Source organism: Lepidochelys olivacea (genome assembly GCF_965140295.1).
Source record: "Lepidochelys olivacea isolate rLepOli2 genome assembly, chromosome: 14".
In the NCBI taxonomy this organism is placed as follows: Eukaryota; Metazoa; Chordata; order Testudines; family Cheloniidae; genus Lepidochelys; species Lepidochelys olivacea.
Window position 1 is genome coordinate 32650142 of NC_140424.1, and position 6625 is coordinate 32656766.

At 47.4% G+C, this 6625-nt stretch overlaps 1 long non-coding RNA gene across 1 annotated transcript; it reads right to left on the minus strand.

Annotated features, from left to right (window-relative positions):
• Window positions 1–3101: 3101 nt before the first annotated feature.
• On the minus strand, window positions 3102–6568 carry LOC311530675. The gene is made up of 3 exons (XR_014714062.1): window positions 5929–6568; window positions 4438–4557; window positions 3102–3197 (listed from the first exon to the last, which is right to left on the minus strand). It is a non-coding gene; the product is annotated as an uncharacterized lncRNA (long non-coding RNA).
• Between the last annotated feature and the right edge of the window lie 57 nt (window positions 6569–6625).

The window sequence follows — 6625 nt, forward strand, 5'->3', positions numbered from 1 at the left end:
AAGATTTCACATTTTTTAAGCTCATCATTTACAAAAAATTACGGTCATCTTATTTTCATTTTGAGAGATGAAAACAAAATACACAATGGGCTGGTGATTTTCCCACAATGGGAGCAATCAACTGTTTCAGAGTAACAGCCGTGTTAGTCTGTATTCGCAAAAAGAAAAGGAGGACTTGTGGCACCTTAGAGACTAACCAATTTCTTTGAGCATGAGCTTTCGTGAGCTACAGCTCACTTCATCGGATGCATACCGTGGAAACTGCAGCAGACTTTATATACACACAGAGAATATGAAACAACACCTCCTCCCACCCCACTGTCCTGCTGGTAATAGCTTATCTAAAGTGATCATCAAGTTGGGCCATTTCCAGCACAAATCCAGGTTTTCTCACCCTCCACCCCCCACACACAAATTCACTCTCCTGCTGGTAATAGCCCATCCAAAGTGACAACTCTCTACACAATGTGCATGATAATCATGTTGGGCCATTTCCTGCACAAATCCAGGTTCTCTCACCCCCCTCCCAAAAACCACACACACAAACTCACTCTCCTGCTGGTAATAGCTCATCCAAAGTGACCACTCTCCCTACAATGTGCATGGTAATCAAGGTGGGCCATGTCTAGCACAAATCCAGGCTGTCTCACACCCCCCCCCCCATTTTTTTTCCCCAGGGACACACACACACACACACACAAACTCAATCTCCTGCTGGCAATAGCTCATCCAAACTGAACCTGAACAGTAACAGATCTGTGGGCGGGCAGGGGGAAAGACGAGAAGGGGTGGCAAGCATGGAGTTGGGCAAAATTTCGTTTCACCAAAATGTGGGTGCAGATAGGCTTGAGTCAGAAGTCAGAAATAATTATGTCTTAGCATCAATGTCAGACATATTTGAATTTGAAAGATGAATTGGAACTTCTTATGAAGCTTGTGAAATCTCCAAAAGGGAAGCAACATCTGGACCAAGGAAAGCCCCAAAAGGCTGGGGCTAATTCTTTATTCGTTTGCAGATGAGCCACTTATCACTTCCCCCCTGCTTGTTTGACCATTTCTAGGGGAAAAGATTCCCCCCTGCCCCTCTCCTACCCCAAGGGCTGAGGGAGCTGCTATTTTATCTCTCACCATCCCCCTCCCTTCTCCTACCCTCTGGCTCTCCCTTCTCCAGCTAGTCTCAGCTTGCTCTCATATTCTCCCTCGAGCCTCCCCACAGCCCCTCTCCACACATCCCACCCTTTCCTTCTCTTTATCCCGCCACTGAGAGTTTCCCTCTATTCCAGCTCTGTTCCCCTGAGCCCCAGAATTCTCCCCCGCCCCCTGATTTCTGAGTAGTCCCTCAGCATCTCTTCAGCAGCCCCACACCTCCATGGCCCCATCTTGCCTGTGCTTCCCTGTTCACCACCCTCCTGCCCCCTCACACATCGCTGTTAACCCCTCAGTGCCCTCTGGCTCTCAGAGCCCCCTGCCCCTCTTCACCCCCCTTCCGGCCAGCCCCACTCCCCTTCCCCTAGGACCCACCCCCTTCCCCTGCCGAAGCCCCCCTTTCCATGTCTGCCAGCCCCCCCAACCCAGAGCACAGGGAGGGCAGGCAGCATGTGCTCCCCCACCCCGCAGCACAGGGTGGGCAGGTAGTGCGTGCCCCCCCCCAGGTCCCCAGCACAGGGTGGGTGGCATGCAACCACCACCACCACCACCCCCGGCCACCCCACGCACAGGACAGGCCACCTCAGCACCTCCGTTCCCCTCCCTCCCCCAAGCAGCAGGCGGCATGGCCTCAGTGCCTGAGGCCCCCCAGCACTGGGCAGCCCCAGCTACGCCAAGTCCTGGCTGCCCTAGCCCCCTCCCCAGCATGCTGCTTCCCTGAAGAGGAGTAGCCTGCCTGGGCTGGGGCCAAGAAGGAAGGGCAAGCAGGGCTTTGAGGAGGAGCATGGGCAGGGCCACACAAGGCTATTTGGGTAGGCACAGCCTTCCCCAGCCTATGCAATGCAACACCCATGCGGGTGTTGTCAAGGTTCCTTCCCCACTCTGAATTCTAGGGTACAGTTGTGGGGACCTGCATGAAAGACCCCCTAAGCTTATTCTTACCAGCTTAGGTTAAAAACTTCCCCAAGGTACAATCTTTGCCTTGTCCTTGAACACTATGCTGCCACCACCAAGCATGTTAAACAAAGAACAGAGAAAGAGCCCACTTGCAGATGTCTTCCCCCCCAGATATCCCCCCAGGCCCTAGACCCCCTTTCCTGGGGAAGGCTTGATAAAAGTCCTCACCAATTTGTACAGGTGAACACAGACCCAAACCCTTGGAGCTTAAGAACAATGAAAAAGCAATCAGGTTCTTAAAAGAAGAATTTTTTAATTAAAGAAAAGGTAAAAGAATCACCTCTGTAAAATCAGAATGGTAAATACCTTACAGGTAATCAGATTCAAAACATAGAGAATCCCGCTGGGCAAAACCTTAAGTTACAAAAAGACACAAAAACAGGAATATACATTCCATTCAGCACAGCCTATTTTACCGGCCATTGAACAAAAGGAAATCTAATCCATTTCTAGCTAGATTACTTACTAACTTTTTACAGGAGTTCTGAGCTGCATTCCTGATCTGTTCCCCCCAAAAGCATCACACAGACAGACAGACCCTTTGTCCCCCCCCCAGCTTTGAAAGTATCTTGTCTCCTCATTGGTCATGTGCTAGCAAGGTTATCTTAGCTTCTTAACCCTTTACAGGTGAAAGGGATTTGCCTCTGGCCAGGAGGGATTTTATAGTTCTGTATACAGAAGGATGGGTACCCTTGCCTTTATATTTATGACAGGTGTGATCTGACCTCATTGGTTTTATTGAGATCGTTACCATTTAAAACACTATTTCAGTTTATCAATTCATTCTGGCTATAAAATAGCAGCAGCGTGTTCTCATCGCTTTTCCTTACGCTTCTTTAAGGAAATCGGTTTTTGTACCAAACTGATAAACACACTCTTCTCTTGCAGCATGTGCAGAGGTAGATAGAAGCTGGAAAGTGGCAGCAATTTCTACTCCTGTCATGTGGGGAGATTCGAGTCCTCTCTTAAAGAAACGGCCACAGTCCCACTGAGTTGGAAGTGTCTGTACCAGCAGTCTCCAGCTTTCAGGGTCCCAAGTTATCTGACTCCAGCAAAGATTTTGAAGTGCCCCTTCTTCCTGCTCTTCTTGTGGGCTATAATAAATTGAGTGATGAAAACACTAACCACCCAGCCAACAAACCTTTGTTAACAGAGTTAAGGTTTCCCAGTGACAGCTCAGGCCCTGCCACAATCTCAAGTTCATCAAAACGCTTTCTACTGAAAACCAGGAAATAGAGAGTTAAGGTCCATGCCAGTGCAACCTTCACCCTGCCCGCTGGAGTTGGGAATAGTCACTGAGAATTATCTGCATGCACCCCAGCTGCATTCAATGTGTTAGGTGTAGCTGTACTGAATGGTGAAGAAATCAGTTGGAGTAACTTAAGTGAGCTGTGTCAGGGACCCTTCCCCACTCTGAACTCTAGGGTACAGATGTGGGGACCCACACGAAAGACCCCCTAAGCTTATTTCTACCAGCTTAGGTTAAAACCTGGTACGCTGCCACCTCCCAGCGATTTAACAAAGAATCAGGGAAGAGACCACTTGGAGACGTCTTCCCCCAAAATATCCCCCCAAGCCCTACACACACCCTTTCCTGGGGAGGCTTGAGAATAACATCCTAACCAATTGGTTACAAAATGATCAAAGACCCAAACCCCTGGGTCTTGGAACAATGGAAACATCAGTCAGGTTCTTAAAAGAAGGATTTTATTAAAAAAAAAAAAGAAAGGTAAAAATCATCTCTGTAAAATCAGGATGGAAAGTACTTTACAGGGTATTCAGATTCAAAACACAGAGGATCCCCCTCTGGGCAAAACCTTAAAGTTACGGAAAGCAGGAATAAACCTCCCTCTTAACGCAGGGAAAATTCACATAAAACAAAAGATAAACTAATCCGCCTTGCATGGCTTATCTATACTGGTTGCAATATTGGAGACTTGGATTAGGATGGGTTGGAGAAGATGGATTTCTGTCTGGCCTCTCTCAGTCCCAAGAGAGAACAACACATAAACTAAAAGCGCAAACAAAAGCCTTCCCCCAAGATTTGAAAGTATCTTGTCCCCTTATTGGTCCTTTGGGTCAGGTGCCAGCCAGGTTAGCTGAGCTTCTTAACCCTTTACAGGTAACAGGATGTTGCCTCTGGCCAGGAGGGATTTTATAGTATTGGAAACAGGAGGGTGGTTACCCTTCCCTTTATATTTATGACAAGCTGTGATTGTGATATGCGGAGAGCTGGGGATTAGTTTGAGGAGCGTCTCAGAGCTGTGACTGTGATGTGAGATCTGGGTTTGAAGCCCCCATGTCTGTTATCAAAGGACAGAGCTGCACATGTACCTTGAGGGATCCAGTATGCATCATTCCAGCACTGAGTTAGGGAGGTTCAGTCAGCAGCAGGACCCAGGGGATCTTCTTGCCATGGGGCTTGTCAGCAGGGTGGTGGGAGAGGAGAGCTGTCTGTGTGTTGAATGAGAAGTGAAAGTACAGTGTTGAATGCAATCTTGTGAGAAAGGGTTGTAAAAGGGCAGGAAGGATTATAAAATTCGACACACATGGGAACAGACTCAGTGTTTGAGCATAGAACAGACGTAGGTAGCTCCTGGCCAGTAAAGCTCACCAAAATCAAGTTGTACTTTAGCAAGAAGAAAGTGTTTGAGTCTGTGTTACAGTTGTCATGTGCCCTATTCCCTGAGTGCTCTGCACCATCTGCAAAGGCAGAGTGCCAGCGTGCAGGATGGGGGTTCTGGGTCATCCTGCAAAGAGGGCAGAGCTGAGGCTGTGTTGCCATTTACATTAACTCTTTATTTCCTGGTTTTCAGAAATTTTAGTTTTGATGAACTTGAACTTTTGATGTCAATGAGCAACCCGAACTCTCCTTTAACAAAGTTGTGGGGTTCTTTGTTTGCCTGGGGGTTTTGCTTGTTTGTTTGTTTTGCTATTTAATTTCCTAGTATTTTAAATGGAAAGATACTTGTTGTAAGAGTTAATGATCACTTAGACATTTGTAGTTCTCATCTACATTTTACAGCTGATACAATACTGTGACAAGAAAATAACAGAAAGACCTACGGAGAATTTGGGGTTGACAGCCCACCCGTGCCAAGCCCCCCCCAACTTCCTCTGCCACTTACCCCCATATCACCACTGACATTTCTTCAGACGAAACAATAAATAATTATAATTATAAAGAAACTTTGGTGGAGGTGAATGTTACCCACAGGTTTACATTTCAGTCTGAGATTTGTGTCCAGGGTGGATAGAATCTATGAATTTCATGAAATACTGTGTTTTTATTTCATTTTGTTGTCATTCTGTTTTGTGTTTTGGAACAAGCTGTATCTCAGGAATATCTTGATCCAATGACCCTAAATTTTAATCACTAACCCTACTCTGCTCTCCCATCTGGGTGAAATTAGTGAGTGAAATTTTAATCATGTGTAATGTATATAAAGAAACAAATACTAGCTAAAAGGCAGATAAGGTTACTCATGTGCAGTTTCCCACCACAGCCCCAATCTTTAAAAGCAAGGTGTGATAGAGCTTTCAATGGCCAGATGAACTAGTGGCTAGTTTGTTGCTCAAAGGGGATTTAGGGGGATCTGGGCCACACACCCCCTCCATCAGGTCCCAGCCCAGGGCCCTGTGTGGTTCAACCCCTAAACAGGGGAGATGAGTCTCTCTCTCCCTGTCGGGGGGGCAGGGGGGGCCTTCAAAACCAGTTTCCTCAGGCTGCTTCCTTCTAAAGTCTCTTTAGTTTGGGGCACAGCCCCACTAGTCCAGTTGCCCCACAGTTGGGGCTTATCTGCAGGCTCCCCTTGGCTTACTTGCCTCCAGTGGCTGCGTTGGCTGGCAAGTCGCTACTCCGTCCCTTCAGGCAGGCAAACAGGGAGCTCCTGCCCCCTCACCAGTCATCCCCTGGCTGAGCTGGCTCCCTTCTTTTCTCCTCCCTCCAGGCCTGGCATTGGCTGCAGGTATAACGGGGCAGGGCTAGCTGAACCCAAAGGTTTTCTTTGATCCCTGCTGTGACAGTCGGCACTTTCTCTTCTCCTTCATAGAAGGAAATATAGATTTAAAGAGAATACCTACCCCATTCCTGGCTACACACTTCTAAAATCATTCACTGGCAATAGGACACTGCCCCATCCCAGGTAAGTACCTTTGACAGAAGAGTTCTACACACGACACTGAGTGTGTTCATCTCACTCACAATGTAAAGCGAATTCTGACCTGAGCAAAAATGGCTTGTGCCTGGAACATGGCCAGGGCCCAGGTTGGTGGGGAATAACACTATGTTAAAACTTTCTTGTACATTATGAGGGCTGTAGGCATAAGGGCTCTGCTCAGATAGAAGTTGCCAGAGTCTCACCTAATCACAAGCTTCAAGGAGCTTGGGGTTCTAACAAACACATCAACTGTCATGAAGCTCATGAAAAAATCATGAAGGTTGGCAACACTGCAAGGCCCTTTTACACTGAACCAGAACAGCCTTAGCGTGCATGAGAATCAGTCCTTGGAAACAGTCCAA